The sequence below is a fragment of the Haliaeetus albicilla genome, chromosome 16 (assembly GCF_947461875.1).
Source record: "Haliaeetus albicilla chromosome 16, bHalAlb1.1, whole genome shotgun sequence".
NCBI lineage: Eukaryota > Metazoa > Chordata > Aves > Accipitriformes > Accipitridae > Haliaeetus > Haliaeetus albicilla.
This window is the reverse complement of record NC_091498.1, coordinates 20,817,419-20,839,220: the sequence shown is the minus strand read 5'-3', so window position 1 is coordinate 20,839,220 and position 21,802 is coordinate 20,817,419. Positions and strand designations below refer to the sequence as shown.

Below are 21,802 nucleotides of genomic sequence, written 5' to 3'. Positions count from 1 at the left end.
CTCCTCCCCTCTATGTATACACGTATGCACGTGCATACACAAGGCACAAGGGTGATACAGATAACTATGTCAGCTACATAGAGAAATATATATACTAGTATACACATAAACATAAACTCAGTAGTAACACAGAAGTTAAAATTATCCCCAAGTCCCGCTATGATCAGAGTGTGAATGAATGTGCATCTCAAACATACATCTCGAGGGCCCTGGTTGTAGGGAATCCCCTGGTTTGCCCCAGGCCTCTTGCTGCTAATGTGAAAAAGGACCAGAATTGCCAGAATAAAAATGTGATAGTGTCCTCCTTTCTGTTGATATAACTTGCCATAGATACAACTCGTTTTCTGGACTGCAGGATGTGGGGATATTGATTATGCATTCGTTATGTTTCTATGCCCTTATCAGAGCAGGATTCAGCCTGGTTTTAAGGGCCTCTGCTTAATATTTTATTACAAATATCAAATGATAGCGGGGTATTGCTTTTAATACAAGAACAAGCAGAAATACATGTGAGCAGCAGCACTGCTGGCTCCTCTGGCTGGTTGCAGCTTTGGGGCTCACAGTGGGGTTTCCAGCTGGGGCTGTGACCAGCCCAGGGTACCCCACAGCCCCCTGCTGCCCACCGCCGCAGTCACGGTCTCACAGGGCTATTGCACAGCCGAAACCAAGGTCCTTGAAGCAAAACAGCAGCAACAGAAATAGGTATGGGAGGAGCTGTGATGATCTGGAAGAGTTTTTGGCATATTTTAGCAGATTTTACGTAGCATTTACGTAGCAATGTAGGCATTTTAGAAAAAAAATATAGGGTATGTTATCCAAACTGCAGACAGCTGGTCTGTGTCTGGGTTACATTGATTTCAGTCAGGTCGTATCTGGCTTACAGATAGGTTAATAAAAATGTGATAGCCTTTTGGACACAACCCGAAGCACTAGAACATCAGACACCAAATGAGAGTGTCACACCAAGTAGCCCCCTCGCGGGGATAAGGAGAGTGGTACAAACCTACCTGTCCCGGTTGGATCTCTGGGATGTTCGTCAGCTAGAGCAGTCTTTACTCTTAATGGATACCTCCTGTCATTGGCCTTTGTTCAATCCTCCTGTATTTGCTGTTAATGCAGGGCATGCTTTCATGTGTTTGCTCACACATAGGTATCTTATTGAAACCATGTAGCTTCTTGGAGTGTTGACGTGGTAGGCTCTGACTGCTCTTAAGTGTTCATTACTGTTAATTGTGGCCTTGCGGTTGCCAAGTGTTCCTAATAACTCTGTGTTCTAAATATTTTTGGTCGTCTTGATGAAAAGCAGACATGTACTGGTGCGCTACTCACTGCTGTAAATAAAACAAGTCTGGTTTAGGAATCGTGTTATACTGCTGTGTAGTTGCTCTCCAGCCTGTCTGTGAAAGAGGTGGACTGATGAAGGGTAGTAAAAAAGAAAAAAAAAAAAAGTCTTTGATGTTGGAAAGAATAGACGTTTTGCTAATAGAACGACTTCTGTTTTTACAAGTTTTATATCTAATAAAAATATGGAAGGAACACATGGAATTTTGTTTTTATTTTAAATTTTATGTATGTATATAATGTGTATTTCAGTACAGGTACATAATTCCATATAGATTTGTGTATAACAGTTAGGTATGTTTACATGTGCTTAATCTGTATTGAGTGTCATTCTACGTATACAGTAAGTGACAAAATACTATACAGTATTGGTGTACTGTACCCATTCAGTGAAAGTACCTCTGTGGCCACCCATATGCACACGTGTATTTAGCTTCAGTGCAGTCTTTCATTACTAAAATGAAGGGGAAGAGTTTGCCTGTTGAACATAGTCTCACTCTGGTCTTCCCCCCACTGCACTTCACCCTTCAAATAAGTGTTAAACTGAGGTAGCTGAAGTAGAACAGCTGAAGTAGAATGCTTCTTTGCACTGTGAGCAAGGTGTGTGCTCCCTTGATCACTGATGATACTTAACTTACTGGAAGAAACATGCCATACAGAAGACTGGTTTGTTGTTTCTATAAGGAATTTTATGAAGTTGTCTGTTTTTAAATGCTTTATTTTGCAGGAATTTGCATAAAAGTGCCAATGGGTGGCTGCAAGAACATCATCTTTTATTTATTTTTCACATACAGTCATTTCTAAAACAGAAAGAACATTGAAATATATTCAGTCTTCTAATCATTTGGTTGCTATAATGTTTGTATAACCACTGGTTTAAACAATTGAAATCTTGGCAACTTATATTCAAAAACTGAAGTGTGATGTTGAGATAAATACCATAAAACACAGGCCAGTTCTGGGTTTTGTCAATATCTTGTGTAAACTTCGACAAACGCATTAATACGACAAACAAAAAATAGTGAACATAGTTCGCATTTTAGTATTATTCTTAAAGAAAAAAGCTTAAGAAGTGATTTCTTTACAGTAATAGACCTACCTCTACAGTTACATAAACAAAAAGTGTGTGAAGTTACAGAACAAAAACAGAAAATTAAGGTATAAACAAAGGAATGTTTGACAATTTACATATGTTATAAAAAATTCTTGCAGCTGTTGACATTCATTTTCAATATTATAGCCCAGGTTTATGGCTTACATGAATTGTTTTTTAGGATGCATGGGAAAATGCCATGTAAACATGCTATGGTAAAGATTACTTTTAGTAATTCCCCCCTATACACAGTCAGGGGGCAGGCTGTGGTATCTAGTGTTCCAAAAAAGTATTTAAAAATAACTTCACCTAATGTCTATAGATTAAGGAAACAAACAAACAAAAAACACCAACCCCCATCCCTGCCTCTCCCCCCAATTCTTCAACTCTAAACTCCAAAACTCCAATTGGGAGCTAGGAATTAAAATTTGAATTGCATGTTTAATAGTCTAAAATCTACAATGTTTGTGAGTACAAATAGAATTAACTTTCTATCTCGATTATTCGACTTTTTAGGACAAAAGCAACTTATTTTGATTAAATTAATTCTTCTGGTCAGTTAAACAACTTGTAAAACCTTTGCTTTCAATGTTAATCAATTAAACATCACTTTAGAGAATAGATATCCTTTGTTATACCTAAATAAGTTGCTTACAATTGGCATGTAATATTCTCTATCCCTTCCAGGTGTATGGAATGAAGTATCTTACTAAATCATCTCTTACTGTAACTGTGGTAATAATAATACACTTAAAATCAACATGGATTATGAGGATGCCATGATTTGCAGCGCTTCTTCTTTAGAAACTTCATCTTTTTCCTTATCGGCATTACAATATTCTGTCTACCTCAGAACCATAGGCATCTGAGTTTTATGTATTACATATACCTTCAACAGTACTGATTATTTTAATTCTCAACAAGTTTTCATTTTTCTTCACTTGCAGTACCTTAATGTAATTGCTCATATTTTATATATTTTCCTATACTTCTAAGTCTCACAAAATTTGCTTCTGTAAGTATCATGCATGCGCTGATATTTTCCACTTAGACAAGTACATTAGCGTTAGTACAATCTAGATTCACAGATAGCACAAAATATGATGCTACCCACAACATTTTCTTGATCAGCGTCTGTCTTATGTGCCAGCAGAAGCTGGGGTTCACACTCTTAAACCAAATAAAGTCTACTGAATAATTTTTTTTGTATTAGAGCAGAGGCAAAACAAATTGTTGTTTTGGACATTTTTTCTTCGTAAGAGAAAAAAATGTTAATGCAGGCAAAGCTGGTAGACTAAAACAGCCTTTAATTTATTGTTTTCAGGCCAAATTCAAGATTCTAGACTATCGATTTCATTGGAATTTAGCCTGTTATATTTATGAAGTTGAAAGGTGTAATTGCTTTTGTGAAAAAAAATTTAAAGGAAAATATTTATTTTAATGGACTATTTTGGAGCCTTGCCTTTGTCATTTGGCAATAGTTGAAATACTAACCATATGTGGTTCTGTTTAAAAGCCACAGGCCACAACTACAGTTATGTTAACGCAATTTGTTACTCAGCCTCTGAATCGCATGTGTAAGAAAGTCATAGACTTTGATCCTGACTTGATTATGATAGATGGCTGTTATCTTCCCAATCACCTATCCATTTAGCCTCCAGCCCTGCAGAGCTAGTTACCATGTAAAACATTTTCTGTGAAGAAAACTTAACTGATGCTAGGCTTGGGGTTTTTCAGTTACTTTTCACAACCTCTCAGGCATAGTCAGTACACTAGCAGTGTTGCATGGATCAAAACATGAAAACCACAACTGCAGAGAAAAACCAAACCAGGGTGCTGAGAGGTGTTATGAGAATCACTTCTTTGATTATCCATATTTCAGCTAAACTTTAACAAAGGGCTACCAAATGATTTTTCATGTGCTCACTGCAAAGAACTGCTTCAGGATAATTTGGTATAAAAGTGCCATATAACAAAGATTTCCATCAGTCTTGTCTAATTTCAAATTGAACGTACAACCTGCATATGAAAACAGTAGGCATCAGAACTGATTAACTTAAAATCAATCCAGCAAACCATAATTAACTATTCCAAACCATAATCATCTATTCATGGAAAATGGACTCATGGAAAGGTGTAAGATCCTACCTGAAGTCTACTCAGTGCCATTTGGTGGTGTTCATTCCTGGCTTCAAATCTGGGGGCATTCTGTGCTTAAAAGTGAGAACAGGTGTACTAAAATATATGAGCATACCTTCACTTTCTTCAATATGAGCATACCATTCACTTTCTTCAATAGCCTACTTGAAATTCATGTCATCTGAGATCACCTAGGACTAATCAAAACTGTGGGGAGTATTGCTGATTCTTGGATACATCTTTCCAGAGCACGTTAAAGATTATGCAGCCAGAAATTTTCTGAGTATTCAACAAACATTTTTGAGGTTACATGTTGTCCATTCAGGTTTTATCGATCTCCATAAATACTGTGTTTGGAGAAGGGGATTAGGATTTGTTGGGGGTGGAATGACTTCTTTTCCAAGTCTGCTTGAACCAAATAATGTTTAGCAAATTTACCTAAGTCAGCATATTTTCTTGGTGCGCATTATTTCCATGAGGAGTTTGAAAATTTTTTGTTTCAGTTACTGATAGTACATGCTCTTGGGAGCATGAAGAGAAACAAATGAAGATGCTTGCTAAGAGAGAGAGGGAGTATTACAGGGAATGTCAGATGTTCCCTGTTACCTCTTAGTAAAGGGACTATGTTCCACGTTTTCCATCTTAACAAAAAATTAAAATATCCTACATTTATTCCTATCTTATTTTCAACATTTGAAACATAATTATGTACTTAAAATAAAATGAACAAGTGTGTAGCTCAGTTTTCTGGTCAGTAAAAAGAAGCTGACCTTAGAGGTCCTTGGGGGTAGTTGAAATTCTGGTGGAGCCTGTAATCTCCATGTTAGTAATGAAACATCTTTGGCTACTCAGGCAACAGTCTAATAAGAAAGAAATCATGAACAAATTAATTTTCAATGAAGTAATTTGAAGTCAAAACCTAAAGACTTTCAAAATTCTCCAGTAAAAGTTTTCCTGAAGAAAGACTTTAAAAAACTTACTGAAAAGACTATAACCAACATTTGATCATGAACTTTAGTATCTAGTGCAGAAACCTTTATCTTGTACCATACCACTGTAAAGCTTGGTTCTGTCACAATTTTGTATGAATATGTCACTTCTTAGAAATAAAGCCTGAAGTACTTATTCAAAAATGAATTTTGATTAGCAATGTATGCAAGAACTATAGTGGTTAGAAGTATTTAAAATCTGTGTTATTAACAATAAATGTTGATATATTTCTTTTTCCTAGTCAGCATGCAGCTTTTCAGTTCAGAATAGATGCCCCTGGAAGCAGCTAAAGCAATGTTCTATGTGCTTTCTTGGTCTCCTTGTTATTCATTTCTGTATTCTTTTCACCGTGTTTGGTAGTCATCCTTTGGCAGTCATTTTTTGGCTAGTATGAAATCTCTTGCATTTAATCATCACTCCACAGTGATTTCTCCAACTTTTTTTTTTTTTCTCCTCATGACAGACAAACAACTTTACTAATCATTATTACAAAATAGTTGCGTCTGTTTAGGAAATCACGTCAGTAAAAGACATATCTGGAAACAAAGCATGTACAAGGGCATGTAGTGATAGGACAAGGGGTAATGGCAGATTTAGATTAGATGTAAGGAAGAAGTTCTTCACTGTGAGGGTGGTGAGGCACTGGAACAGGTTGCCCAGAGAGGTTGTGGATGCCCCATCCCTGGACATGTTCAAGGCCAGGTTGGATGGGGCTTTGAGCAACCTGGTCTAGTGGAAGGTGTCCCTGGCCATGGAAGGGGGGTTGGAACTAGATGATCTTTAAGGTCCCTTCCAACCCAAACCATTCCATGATTCTGTGATTCTAAACCTGATGTTTTGAAACTCTGCAATTCAACTGAGAGGTGTTTCCTTAATTTAAGATTTCTTCATGTCTTGATTTGAGACACTGTTAGGTTGTAGAACTTTTATGTATTCCAGAAATTGTTGCAGTACTGTAGACTCTGCTATGATCATCTAATGATTACCACTACTACCATATAGATTTCCTTTATCTCACTTCCCTGATTACTGGTATGCTAGTAATAGTTGGCAGGTAGTATGCTTTTCTGAATACTATACCTTTAAATTTATTTTTTTGTTAACTCGGTGTGTGCCCAGATGAAGTAATCATATTATTTTAGATATACAAAAACTTCCATTCATGTGTTGATCTCACTAAGTTCATTATTGTTATGAGATAGGGTAATCCTTATTTTCTTGTGTACTGGCTGCAGTGATGCCATTATTAAAAACTAATGAAATAAAAATGCAACACATAGTATATTTCTGTACTTAACTCATTCAGCATGAAGATAAATGATTTGGGTCCAACATTTAATGACAAGGTATTTTCTAGAGATTTTCATCAAAATCAGATGTGCAGCACCTCCGTATTATTGTTACAGCAATGGTGAATTTTGGCTGACGCTTAGCTGTCATGTTTAAGGTCAGGAAAAAATCATGTACTTTGAAGGCAATCATGAATTCTTTTGAAAACTTGGGAAAATATTTTTGTAGTTGCGTACCAGATACTTGGTAAATTATCACAAAAAAGTAAGACCTTTTTATCTTTGCGTTCTTGTACTTTGTAAAAATTTATCAAGTTTAACATACTTCTTGAGACAGCAGCTGTATCTAACTATTGGACATATACCTTTTATTTAATATTTTATAAGACATTATATATTTAATATATAATATTAAATTTAATATTTAATAATACCTTAGCTTATAATATAAAACTTTGGTGCTTATCAGTCAGCTTTTTCCTTATTTTATTTAAAAAATAAACATAAATATTTAGAATCAGCTATTGTAAGAGAAAAATACTTAATTTTCCCTTTATTGTTATAAAAATACGATATTAGCAGATTACTATCATGCAGATATTCCCAGCTATAGAGTTAAATGGAAATACTATAATGTGTTCTAAACTTCAGTGATAGCCAAGGGGGTGGGGAGACGAGAGAGGTTGTTTTGGAGAAGAGTGACACTAATGTAAGTATTTATGAATTTAATTTATTACTTCATTTGTGTAAATAAAATATAACATAAGATCAATTGCAATTGAACTGTGAATGCAAAATGGTGAGATAATTTTTTGACAATGTGTAATGTTTGTCTATAGTGACAGAGGAGCTTTGTCTGCTCACAGGGAGGAGGCTATTATTAGTCCTCTACTCAGTTGTGGTGCATCAAAATGATTTCCATTCACACAATCAAATCCTTGGAATGCATTACCTGGCAAAATAGCTTATTTTCTGCACCTCACTGAAAATACAGCAAGTTTGCTGTTCAATTCATGTGCCCTTATTCAGGTGGATCCAGTGGTACTGCTGCAAGTGCCATGCTATGTGTTTGGCATCCTTTCTTCCAGGCCGACTTAATCTGTTTACGTACTGTGTGCTCTCTGGAACAGCTTGGACTGCATGTCACTACCCTTCCTATACACCACTGCATCATTGCATTCATGTGTCTCGCTCCACAAATGGGCATCAGTATACTACACAGTAGCATTGTACTGTGCTTGTGCATCTATCTCTCTCACTGTGTTAATATAGAAAGCCCAGATCTTTATTATTTATTATTTTATTTTCTGTGGAGAGGAGAAGGTTCAAAGAAGAAGGAGAAGGATGGTACATAAGAGCATTTGAAATTTTTATTAAATTGTTGACTAAGATCACCTAACGCGATGTCTCACAGTACCGAATCAAAAGCTACACTGTTAAATCTTCTTACAAAACAGCAAAGAACAAGATCCAAAAATTTCAGCAGCATAAGGAGCTTGGGTAAAATGTGGCCATCAGACACTAGCATGGTACTGAAAGAGAAGGCAACAGGGACTGTGGGATTCCTGTCAACTCTGATAGTAAAGGTCTTCCTGAAAGCCTAAGGATTTCTTTGCTACTTAGAATTTTAGGTAAGATAAAAGGACTGAGAAGATGGTGAAATGTATCAGGAGATCTGTTTGTATTTGTTGTTAGGAAGAGACAGATTAGAAATATTTGTCTTTTGAGACATCACATTTTTGTCTATTGTACATGGCTGACAGTTCATGCCAATAGAGTGTGTTTCATTCATTATACACACTAAATAATGCCATATTGTCCAGAAATTAGATATTGATCTTCAGAATTCTATCCTGCACTCATTTGGTAATTTGCTACCACATTCTCCAGAATTGGAGTCTTGATGTTTTTAGGATGCCAAAGCCATTGCTAATGCTTAAACTTCTCACTTTTTATTTTCGCTACCCACTCGGGTTTTTTTTTCAGCCATTGCAATCTGGCTTATCCTTCTGAAAGCTCCAAATATGAATTGTGTGGAAGGAATTTCAAATACCATGAGTGTAGCTGGGACTTAATACTTCACTAATATTTCACTGTACCCCCAAGCTGCCTTTTATGAATCTTTTCATTACCATTAACTGTGCTTTTTGCATTTTCCCCTATAATTTTGAGAAGATAAGAACAGAACAGAAAGGTGTTTGGAATAAAACCCTCAGGAAGCCTAGGAGAAGATCTCTCAGGGTTTTAAAATGGATTAACTGGCAACACAAAAGCTGGCAAAGAAGGCTTTCTCTGTGGCTAGTTAGCTGGATATTGCTACTAGCCGTGATTTAGAAGGCTATGGAACAGAAAAGGATCATACCAAGATTTCGTACAATTCGTATTAAAGAAACGGTTTTGCTGGAAGGCAATGCTACAGCAAAGTTCCCTACTACACTTCTGCTTCTTTGGTCTACACAGCAAGCTCAAGGATTTCTTCTTTCATCTAGTAGTGTTTGCCCTGCAGAACTGTTTTTACAGAGAACAGGAATTGTTTCAAGGACATCCAAACATGCCTCTTCAACTAGATGACAAACCAGTATGTTTTGGGAGCTTACTTTTTCAATTCTGTAACCAAAGTTGGAGGAGTTAATTCATGGAATTCTAACCTTCATATATCCTGGAGCCATTTGAAAATCCCAGAGAAAAGTATCAATTCAACAAGTTTTAAGACTGAAAGATTCAGAGGATAGTTTTACAATTGCCAGTTTAAAATTGTTTTACTGTTTCTTGTGTTGTCTTTATTTATCTCTCAGAAAACATGCTTCACACTTGGTTTTGCTTGTATTCTTAGAAAAGCAAAGGCTTTATTAACATTAAAGGAACGAATTTTTAATAAAAGTTTCATAAGAAACAATTCCCACATCTCACATGCGCTTACCATGCTTGTATTATTGAACCGCAAAGAAGTGTAAGATTTCAAAAATCTGTATCCATGTAAAAGAAGCTGCTGCCCATGCACTGGAAAGTACAATCTGAATACTTAAAATACTTCACATCAAGTTAAATAAAAATACTATATTTTTCTATGTTTTCTTTTCCATAGCTTAAATATTTGTATTAGAATGTATATATTTCATTGATGAATGTTATCTTGGAGGGGGCACTTTACTAAATCAAGCAGCTCTTGAAGTCTCTGAATCTCTTGGGCTTTCCAGGCTTTGCAACAACATTCTCCCTTGATCATACAGATTCGATGTGTTAATCAAGGTGGACACTGCTTTACAACATGCTTTCTAATCATGCATAACATGTGTCCTTTGGTTTCCCAAATTTGCTTTAGGTATTCTTTTCTATGAACCATTTATCCTTTAAAAGACTTTATCAGCCAGAGTTATAAAGCCTTAAACTTGCTGGGAGTTTTTTCTCCAGAAAAATGGGATATTTCTGATAATTGTTTTAGTAGCATGATATTTTCATGATGTGGAATGAGCCTGTTCTGATGCTGTTACAAGGTTGATTTTTGGATTAAGCAACTTGTACAACAGCTTGTATTAAAGTTGTTAAAACTGCAACTACTCTTCGAAACATAACAGGAAGATTTACATTCCAGTCCATTAAGGAACTGAGAGGTCTGGCAGCAGGGTTGACAACAAGGGATTTTAGGTTCTGTCAGATTCACCAGTGCAACTAATACAATGCGTCATTTGTGCCTAAGCATGGAAAAGCCCTTGCTGGCTGAATTCAAGATTCACAACCTTATAATAAGCAGAATTACCTCAAAAAAACCACAAAACCCCCCTTTGTCATCCTTGAAATTCTGCAGCCATTGCAGGTCATTCCAGAAATATCCTCTTCCAGCAGCTGACACTTGTTTCATGAACCTAGAAATGGAGCTGCACCAACAAAGCTGATCCAAGAAAACTTCTTCCAGAAGCAGCTGGTCATTGTCGTTCTTGTTGTCCTTTGGTGCAGCTGTATACAGACTAACTGGTGCCTCTGCCAAAACTGTAGCAAAGCTTCTCAGTGCTATCAAGGTTGGCGTAGAAAAACTGAAGCTGTCCGGCAACAAGATGTCAAATACATATTGAAAAGAGACTCCACTTTTGGCAGTTTGTGAAAAATGCGTCTCCCAGAGGCAGGGTTACATGCACACAAACGTGTACTTTGGTTCCCAGGGGCACCTGCCAGAACCCTGCGGATGCATTCAGTGTATATATATAAATTTAAAAAAAAAAAACACAAAAAAACGAAAAAAAACCTGGCATCAGCTTTCTCCAGTAGTTTTTGTCTGTGGTGGTTGATCACTGTGTTTTCCCTTTATATACTTATTCTTCTGGGCTTCTTTCAGTTCTGCATTCTCCTGACAGTTTCCATCTCTTGGATGAGAGCCTTAAACTCTCTAATTGTTTTGTTCTTTTGCCCCTGCTATGAGTGTATCTCTTGGTGAAACTAATGTTTTTAACATTTTTTACTTGGTACAAGATATTCTTTCCCCTCCTGTCTCCCATCGGTCTTACGCATTGTTTCCAATTATTTACTCTTTACCTCATATAGTTCCTTGAGGAACTTAATATCACTACTGTAAATCTGTTTACTTCTGCCTGTTGCTTTTCTTATAATTTTTTTTTTTTTTTTTTTGCATCAAGGTACTTCATAGTATTTCCATTTTCTCTCATGTTGAGTGTCTGTTCAATTCAACTGCAATGTTATCTATTTTACCGATTCCTTGGAGCTGTCTATACTGTACAGAGTTTGCTGATATCTGCAAACACCAACAAAACAAGGTAATTATTTTTGCACCTTTTTCTGAATTTTAGGGCACGGTCTTGGTTTGACATGTATAAACACAGCACATGGTTCCAGGTGCTGTTCATGTTCATGCTAATGTTTTTGCATGGAGTTACCCTGTCCCTCATGCAGAACTTTGCATTTGTCTTTGTTGAAGTTCTGTCAGTCTGTTTCTGACAGGCTGTGATGCCAGTTAGTAGCAGTCCTGCCCTCCAGCATGTTTACCACTCTCCGAAACTTGGTGTCATCCAGAAATTTGATGAAGATGCATTTCATGCCACTTTCCAGGTTGTTAATGAAAACATTAGGCGGTATTTGCCACAGTATCAACCCCTGAAAACATGACTTATAACCACCTGTTCGTTAAACTTGGAACCATTGACCACTGTCTTTTGAGTCTGATAGTGCCATCAGTTTTCCACTCTTTCATCTAGACCATATCTCCCCAGCTTGCCTAGAAGGATACCAAAGGAGCATGTGTCAAAAATCCTGTTAAAGCCAAAGTAAATGAGATGTGCTGCTCTTTCCTCAGCTATGGAGTTTGTTATTTCATCATAGAGGTTGATCCATTTTCCCTTGGTCAGCCTGTGCTTTCTGTTCTTAATCACTTTTTTGTTCTTCATTTGTCTGGAAATGCCTTCTGTGAGGACTTGCTTCCTACTGTCCAGTCTGTAGATCCCCAAAACCTGTTCCTTGTCTCCTTTGAGGTGTTGCCCAAGGTTTTAGAATCATAGAATCATGGAATGGTTTGGGTTGGAAGGGACCTTAAAGATCATCTAGTTCCAACCCCCCTTCCATGGCCAGGGACACCTTCCACTAGACCAGGTTGCTCAAAGCCCCATCCAACCTGGCCTTGAACATGTCCAGGGATGGGGCATCCACAACCTCTCTGGGCAACCTGTTCCAGTGCCTCACCACCCTCACAGTGAAGAACTTCTTCCTTACATCTAATCTAAATCTGCCATTACCCCTTGTCCTATCACTACATGCCCTTGTAAAAAGTCCCTCTCTGGCTTTCCACTAGGCCCCCTTTAGGTACTGGAAGGCTGCAGTAAGGTCTCCCTGGAGCCTTCTCTCCCCCAGGCTGAACAACCCCAACCCTCTCAGCCTGTCTTCATAGGAGAGGTGCTCCAGCCCTCTGAGCATCTTTGTGGCCCTCCTCTGGACTCACTCCAACAGGTCCATGTCCGTTTTTGGTTTGTTTGGGTTTGGGGTTTTTTGGGGGGGGAGGGGGGGCAGCAGGGAGTTTGTGTTCTTAATTAAAAAAAAAAAAAATTCCGCTCGTCCTTTCCTTTCTACGTGTCATCAAGGCACTTCACTTTGTGTGTAGGATGATGTGGATCCCTGATTCTTTGAAAACTGGTCCACTCATCTTGCCAGCCCTCAGTGCAAATGAGCGATCTTCAAAAGGTTTCTGCATCTGACCTCCTCCAAACACAGCCAGATCGCCTCCCACACTTGCCGAGCTGCAGTTGCTAAACTGGGAAGCAAGAGATGCAAAATCTTCGTCTCCTGATTTTTATCTTCTGGATGTAGCCATTTATAATCTTCAGTGCCTCATCTTTGGTCTGTGTGATCTTTTCCTGCCTCCACCACGAGTGTCTTCTGGACTGTTGGTGTTTCACCAACAGATGTGAACACTGTACTTTGCTAGGCTCCCCTTGGCCGTTCTTCCTACTGCCATTGGGCCATTTCTACTGGCTGGCATTTCTGATGTGGTTGAAGTAATACACATGGCTGGAGCTGTGGCTCATGTGCTTCTCCCAGCCCGTGGGCAGCTTCTCCTCCTCCGCCATCTTCCCTCAGCTGTGCCTCCTGCACCACACGTCCCTGGCCTGGCCCCAGAAAAATCCGTTTCCCCAGAAGATCAGTTACAATTGGCAAGGTACCTATAAGAAACTGTCTCTCAAGGGGAAAACTCTGGGGTCTAGTTCTCTTTTCTAAGATGATGTCAGTGAGGGTTTTTAGCATAAATAAAAAATTATTTTGCTATCACATGCTATTCAATAGAAAATTTTCAGTGAGCCCTACTTCCAAGTTACATTTCATCAGCCATTGTTTGTTCGATTTGTCCATAGTGAACTAGACCCAGAATCTTTTGGTAATTGATTTGAGCTGAGCATCGACTCTTTGCATTTCAGAAGATAGATGTAAAATTCCACCTCTATCCAAACAATATTTTTCTAAAGTGAAAAACTGATTTTTCAGTGAATCACTTTACATACCCATAGAAATCTGATACATTTTTAAAAAGGTGTTAATACCTGTTAAGTTGTAAAAATTGTATAGAATGTGCACTGATGTGATGCATTTTTATTAAAAGTATATGAAATTAGAAAATCGCATGAAACTTAGAGAAGACCAATACAATTAAGTTAATCAAGATTAATGTATTCTTATATGTTTGAAAGTTTGTGACTGCTTATAATTTAGAAGAGATACTGCTGTGCACTGAATGAATGCTAGAATGCATAAGAATGTGTGCTGTGTACTTGTGAACTGATTCACTAATAGATAACTGGACTATACTGGAATATTGCATCTATTTTAATAGTTCTTCTCATATTTTAAGCATTTTTCTGTTGTTCCTTAGCTCAATTAACCAGACTGTCTGTTAAGGGGTTTACAAAGTATCCTGTATTTATGTTTTGCAGTCACTGCCTAAGTGCTTTGGTCTACCAGGGCTTTAGGAGTACACTGCAGTTTGTAGTTATATTATGAATTAATCACCCCTTTCCAACTGAGTAGTTAATGGATATTGATCACTGTTTTGTCATGAATTGCAATGTATTCTATCATTTGAATGTTGTTTGTCAAGTATTTTTTACAAATTACTGTGCAGGACCTTGTATCACAGCTGGTGTAGTTTAAGGTTTGGACAGAGTCACTGTGAATGAAGCCCTGCTGTGAAATAAAAGTCAAAAGGCATCTTGGCATCCCAACCATTTCCTTGGGAGAAGATTACAGCCTAAGTATGTTGAACTTTATTGCCATGGGCCTCATGACAGTATTCAGAAACATGCATGGCATTTCTGTTAAAGAAACTCAGATGTGCTTAGACGCAAGGGATGGCATTCTTGTGTTTATCAGTATCTTGCAAAAAAAGTTAAATGCTTTTATGCTTTTGGGGTACAGTAAAAATACATTGAAGAATGTGTAATTTATGCACATAAAAATTGAGGTTCCTGATTTCCTAAACATAATTTGTTATGAGAAGGAGGAAATGACTAATCTCAACCCTAGACAGAAATGTATTTATTGAGAAAGAAGGGGGCGGGGGGGGGGGGCGGACTTGACAGCTCTTCTTTGAGTAAAATGTTGTTCCTTGTTTTGACTTGCTGTGAGATCAGAAGTACAATGAAGCTGCATAGAGAAAATACGCCGCATTTGTTAACTTGTGAATGTGTGGAGTAAAGCAAAAGGACACTTAAAAATCAATGAACATTATGCTCTTGTGTAATTCCATTGAAATTACATCAATTGAATTCTGTCCCTTATACCAATATGTTTCAAGGACAGACAAACCTATGAGAATTCAGAGCCAGGTGAAGACAAATATGAAGCTCTTCAGGAAGTAAAATCCTTCTAAAATGGAATTGGATCTCCTGCTACCTGGAATGGCAGGCCTACAATATCTTGCATCCTGTCCTTGACATGATAGGTTTCTTAACGAAACAGTCATTATTAAATAGGCTTCTAGTCGGGCAGAAAAACCACAGAGTCAAAGCAAATCGGTGAGGATTCTTCTGGATTGGGTGCAGTTCCTTTGTCTTCTGTGTTGGCACTCATATGAATGTAATGGCCGTAGAGGACAAAGAAAGTATTACATCTGGCGTGATTCAGAGCACAGGTGAAGTCTGTCTAATATGGACTTTGTGTTGAATTACTGCTGTCAGATGGTAACCAGGTAGCAATCTGAGAAGTTGCTCCTCAAAAGCCCAAAGTGTGATTCTGGTCAATGTTGAACCTGGAAACAATAGACAATAAGAGTGTACATTTTTGTTTTTATTAACTGAGAATCACTGCAACGGTGTTTAAGTAGAACAAAAGTTAAATTAAAAGCTTGTGTTAATGAGTAACATGTAAAATGTGCTAGGGTCATTTATGAAGGAAGAGGTGGTTTTGTGAGTTAATAATTTTGAAAGACTGTATATATCCTTATGAAAATGAGAAGTATTAAAAGCAATGAGAATTACATAAGGCAGTATTTTCCAAGTTTTGAGTGTGTTCTTGTAGTTCTGCTGATAGGTAAGTCCACAGGTAGTCAGCTATATGTCTTTCTCCCATCCTGTTTTTCCAGTCCCAGAAGAGTTGCATTTAACAAAATTGTGGCTGTCTCAATAAGGTTTGATTTCACCTTTGGTGTCAAAAAAAAACCAACCACCAAAACTGTGATCCCATTATAAAGCAGAGCAGCAGACAGTAGTGATGTTAACCTCACTAGGCAAAACTGTATATGAATGTTAGAAAGAAAGTAACTGCCCATTAGTTTTCACTGAAAAAAGAACAATTTTATGATTTCAATAAGAAGATCTAAACTTTCTTTTGAAGTTAATTATATGCTGTTAGTAATAAGTAATGTAAGTAATTAGAGTCATGTTGGCATTTATTCCAACAAGTATGTCATTCTGACTACTGCTCCAGATGATGGCTTTATCTGTGGAGTTAAAACTTGTAGTTTAAATACTTTTAAAAGTTACATTGGAAATTCCAAATAGGACTATGGGGTTTTTTCACCGTTCTTTCAAGGCAGCATATGATTATATTAGCTATAATCAGTACATTGTGAAATTGTTGGTTTATTTACTTGGATTTTTAACTCTGCTGAGATTGAATATAAAGGACATTGGTCATAACATTGATTAACATGGAATAGGTTTTCTTTGATAAAAACTACCATTTTTAATAGTTCAATTGCATTAATATTGTATTTATATATGGATGCATAAACTTTATTCAGTTTATCTCATGAAAAGGAATGATTTTTCTAAAATCAGCTCATTACAATTCAATTCTAGTTTTGAATTACATTGCAGTTCTACATGGTGAATCCCTATTCCTTTTAACAAGCAAAGCATTTTTTCTAAACTGGACTGCTGAATTTTCTTACTACTTTAGATAAAAAGAATAGTCTTGTGCGTTAAGTTTGACAGTTTATATTTCCAAAATATAAACTGCATCAACAATAAAAATTCCATGTTTCATTATAACTCTGCCCAATGTAATATATCTGTAACAATAAGGATTAAATCCTGGCACCACTGAAATCATCTGTTGAATTTAGAACCAATATTCCACCTGTAATTTGCAGCCAATGTACTGCACGTTGTTTATGGTAACCTTACGCATGCTGACTTAACAAGTCTTGTCTTAGTGCTTTAATAATATACGGCTCTAAAGTTACTGGCATTTTTTTCTTGATTCATTATGAGCTTAGTCCTGCATGGTGATGAATGCTCTTGGTCTTCATGAAAATTGACAGCATTCAATACTTCTCAAGAGGGACAATGCAGTGTTGAGAGTTTATTAAAAATATTTTGGCAGTATTTTTAATAAAGCATACATGCATCATACTGTACTGCCAAAAAAGTATGGATCAAGCGCTGCCATGTTTAGCTTTTTGGTTTGAATGCATTCACTGCATGCTATGTTAATGTCATGCAATAGTCAGGCCTGCGGGTAATTCCATTTATAGTGCTGCTTAATGTAAAGCAAAATTGGGTCCGAAGTTTTCAGCATACTCAGATTTCTGTAGATTATTAAAAATGTGGTGTCTGTTTGAAAAGCTTACTGCCCAAAGCAGAATGCAGTTTAACACAGGAAACATGCTGTATCAGCTAGCAATTAACAAGACTATCAAGATGGATTTAAAAAGAAAATGGCACTCCAAATGTTATCAGATATTTAATATATCTCTCCTAGACTTTTATCATGTGATTAAGAGAAAGCAGAAATCCATAAGTATCAGTTGTTATTTACTGCAGTCTGTTGTGGTGGGTTGACCCTGGCTGGACGCCAGGTGCCCACCAAAGCCATTCTATCACTCCCCCTCCTCAGCTGGACAGGGGAGAGAAAATATAACAAAGGGCTTGTGGGTTGAGATAAGGACAGGAGAGATCACTCACCAATTACCATCACGGGCAAAACAGACTCAGCTTGGGGAAAATTAACTCAATTTATTACCAATCAACCAGAGTAGGGCAATGAGAAATAAAACCAAATCTCAGAACACCTTCCCTCTACCCCTCCCTTCTTCCCGGGCACAACTTCACTCCCGGATTCTCTACCAACCCCCCCAGTGGCACAGGGGGATGGGGTTTACGGTCAGTTCATCACACGTTATTTTCTGCCACTTCATCCTCCTCAGGGGCAGGACTCCTCACACTCTTCCCCTGCTCCAGCATGGGGTCCCTCCCACGGCAGACAGTCCTCCATGAACTTCTCCAACGTGGGTCCTTCCCACGGGCTGCAGTTCTTCATGAACTGCTCCAGCATGGGTCCCTTCCATGGGGTGCAGTCCTTCAGGCACAGACTGCTCCAGTGTGGGTCCCCCGTGGGGTCACAAGTCCTGCCAGAAAACCTGCTCCAGCCTGGGCTCCTCTCTCCACAGATCCGCAGGTTCTGCCAGGAGCCTGCTCCAGCATGGGCTTCCCAGGGGGTCACAGCCTCCTTCGGGCACCCACCTGCTCCGGCATGGGGTCCTCCACAGGCTGCAGGTGAATATCTGCTGCACCATGGACCTCCATGGGCTGCAAGGGGACAGCCTGCCCCCCCATGGTCTTCCCCATAGGCTGCAGGGGAATCTCTGCTCCGGCGCCTGGAGCACCTCCTCCCCCTCCTTCTTCACTGAACTTGGTGTCTGCAGGGTTGTTTCTCTTACATGTTCTCACTCCTCTCTCCAGCTGCCGTTTCTGTCTGTCCCGCAACTTTTTTTCCTTCTTAAAAATGTTATCCCAGAGGCACTACCACTATCACTGATGGGCTCGGCCTTGGCCAGCGGCGGGTCCATCTTAGAACCGGCTGGCATTGGCTCTGTCGGACACAAGGGAAGCTTGCAGCAGCTTCTCACTGAAGCCACCTCTGTAGCCCCCCCTGCTACCAAAACCTTGCCACACAAACCCAATACACCTGTTCAGGACGGTATGTAAGCTTATGCTTAACTGTCACTGTGCTTCACTGACTTCAGCTTACTCTTGTGGTCAGTGGGACATAAAAGGGTTCTTAAGGACTTTGTTGAATCTGGGCCTGCACCTTCAGTAGCAGATCAAGGAGGAACCTTTACCTGGGGTGGTGGCTTTTTTTAGTTGTTCATCGCTAGGGTCAGACTGTGGAGGGCTTCTCAACTTAATGACAACATACAATACCTTGTTTTCCAAACAAAAGTTCAGGTCAGTACTTGTTCTGAAGTCAAGAATGGGGAGAAGAGTTGCCTCTTCTCTCCAGTACCAGAAGCCTAAGCCAGCTACCAGATTCCAGAAGCAATCAGTGTCTTACCAGATACTAGCAGTCCCATGCATCCATCCAAGCGGTCAAAATCTGTAACTTCCTAGCTGTCAGTTCTGCAGTGTACTGGCAATATCTAACCACCAAAGTTTTGCTGCATTTTTAAACTGAGCGGAACATAAAAGTAAGTCACATGTATTATCAAAGTAAGTAATATAAGGAAAAACATTCTGATTTTATTATTCACTTGTCAATTCAGTATAGCAAAACTATTTTAAATGTACATGAATTCCTGTAACGCTTCCAATTTGCTACAGAGTTCAGCAACTATCTGAATATATGATCAGTGTGGCCAAAATAATGTGCCAGGTCCTCACTCAGGCATGGATTCAAAGCAGTACTCTGCACGTGGCATCGTTGAAGTCCATGTTTCACTGTTAGAAGACATTGTTCTCAGGAAATTAATTTGCTGAGAATAATTTCTGTTCCCCAGATGTGTTTCAGCCTCATTTTGTGCAAATTAGGGGGAACAGCTTTAATTATTTTATGGTATTTGATTTGTCTACTTCTGTAGCAGTAGTAAGAAATATTTTTCATAATTGATAAAGACATTATTATATATAAGGCAGCTGGATTGCTTTGTTTCAGGAGTCTAAATTAATTGCATACAATACATATACGACATTTTCCAGTGCTTTGATTTGCCTGTAAAATTGAGAAGCTAAGATTTCAGTGCAACATCTCGGTTAACTATCTTGGCATTCTGTCTTGCAGCAACAAAGCAGATAAACAGTTAATTAATATCACTATTCTTAAAACAGCAGTATTATACTTTATTCCTAACTGAGATCATTTTACATTTCTTGTCATATGCTGGAGAAGAAAAAATATATATAGATAATACTTCCATACTATGAGTCCAGGGGGTACTGCTGACATAGAATACGTGAAGAATTTCATACTTGCAAGAAGGAATGGAAAAATAATCTACTGTGTTGTTTATGTGGTGATGATATATATCTTTGAGACATATGTTAGCTCTTGGAATATTGAATGCTCTCTAGGTGAAGATACATTGCTCAGTTTTTATAAAGATATTTTTATGTATATTTTGGGTAAAAGCCAAAACTCTTACAGATAATTTCAGCTAAGGGATTAAGTAGATAACTTGAAACAATGAGGATGGATCATTTTATACCTGGTTATAAATAAGCATGTACAGAAAAAAGATATGTATTTCTTTGAAAACTGTTGAGCATTTCTAAACGTTGTAAAGTCTCATTTTAAATAGGAAGCTTTTTGATAAAGTGAAAAAATATTAACAATATTTACCATATCCTTATATTAAACTACAAATACATGTGCTAAATTCCAAATGGGGGTTAAGGATATGGATAACAATAGGAAATAATACAGAAATTGAAAATGAAAAGCAGCTGAGGCTATGTCCTTCAGTCTTATTGTTCTGATATCTTACAAACTAATTGGGGTTTTTATATATGTCACAATACTGAAATGCATCATTAAAACATATATTGAGTTTCTCAGTGTCCACTTTTCTTACTGTTTTTATCTACCAGATTGGAATGTGTTATGAAGTGTGAGCATTTGCACACCTTTTGTTTTCCATGCACAGTTAGCATACATGCATTCATGCAGAGTTAGACATGTTAAAACATTCAGTAACTCTGTGCATAAGTAAAGCTTCACATCTATGAACTTGTTGTACACCTTTTCAGAATACGTATGTAAGTAGTTTTCTGAATGCTACTTTATTTACCCGTGTATAGACATTGATATTCTGTTCAGGTGAGCTTGATTAAAGTAACAGAAGGTGAAGTATTTGTTATTGGAAAATCATAAAGGATGAAATGGACTTTTGAAGTAATGAGAAGCAAAATAGTCTTATGATGAGTTTTTTGGTCTATTGTTTTAAACCTGCAGTCCATAATCACTCGGCAGCCATTTAAGAAGAGTGAGATGAATACAAATAACATCCTAATGATCCTTAACATGATGGTTCCTGTAATGCAGATTTTATATTTCTGCTATCACAGTTGGCTGGTGCCAAGTTTTTTGCTAGTTGCTATGTTTTAGAGAACTCCGATGTGAGAAGAAGGCATAAATGAAAAGTCTGGCAGAGGAACACCTGAGATATTTAAATTTTGGAATTTGGTCAGATGTTATAGATAGGTAATAGGAGTGTGATTTGAGTTGGAGGGTGCCTGTTGTAAGAATGAATGTTAAAAATCTTGAAATGAATTGTTCAAATGGAAATGTTTTGCCATTCATCATCCAGGGGCACAATGGTGATACGTTTGTCTAGTAGAACTATGTGTGTTATTGTGTTCTTCAGTGTTGGCAAAAGGAGTTAATGAAAAAAATCTTCACTTAAAAAATCTTCTTTAATTCTTGTTGAGTATTTTTTGTTCTCTGTTTTTAAAAAAAGTCTTAAAAATTCAAGTAGTTTGTTTTTTAAATATTAAGTTACATTCCAATTCTGGTTTCTTTTAAAAGACTTCTGTAATAAAATCACTATTTTCATCAGTGCAATTACTAGTTGATTTACTTTGGCATACCCTTTTCAGCCTAGAGAGACACGAATGACACACTTGACTGTTGAATGAGGCATTCTGAGACTGTGAAGAGAATGGGTTTTCATCTTGTTTTAAAGTTAACCTGTGCCAAACTTTTGTAGAGGTTGTGGAGGTGATTATTTCATACTAAATAAATGTCA

The 21,802-nt window shown here is 37.7% G+C and overlaps 1 protein-coding gene and 1 pseudogene across 17 annotated transcripts in view; one reads left to right on the top strand and one right to left on the bottom strand.

Moving 5' to 3' along the window:
• Positions 1 to 21,802, top strand: part of SBF2 (SET binding factor 2) — a 289,338-nt gene that overhangs the window by 187,831 nt on the left and 79,705 nt on the right. The window lies entirely within an intron of this gene.
• Positions 12,847 to 13,418, bottom strand: LOC104322908 (peptidyl-prolyl cis-trans isomerase NIMA-interacting 1 pseudogene; annotated as a pseudogene).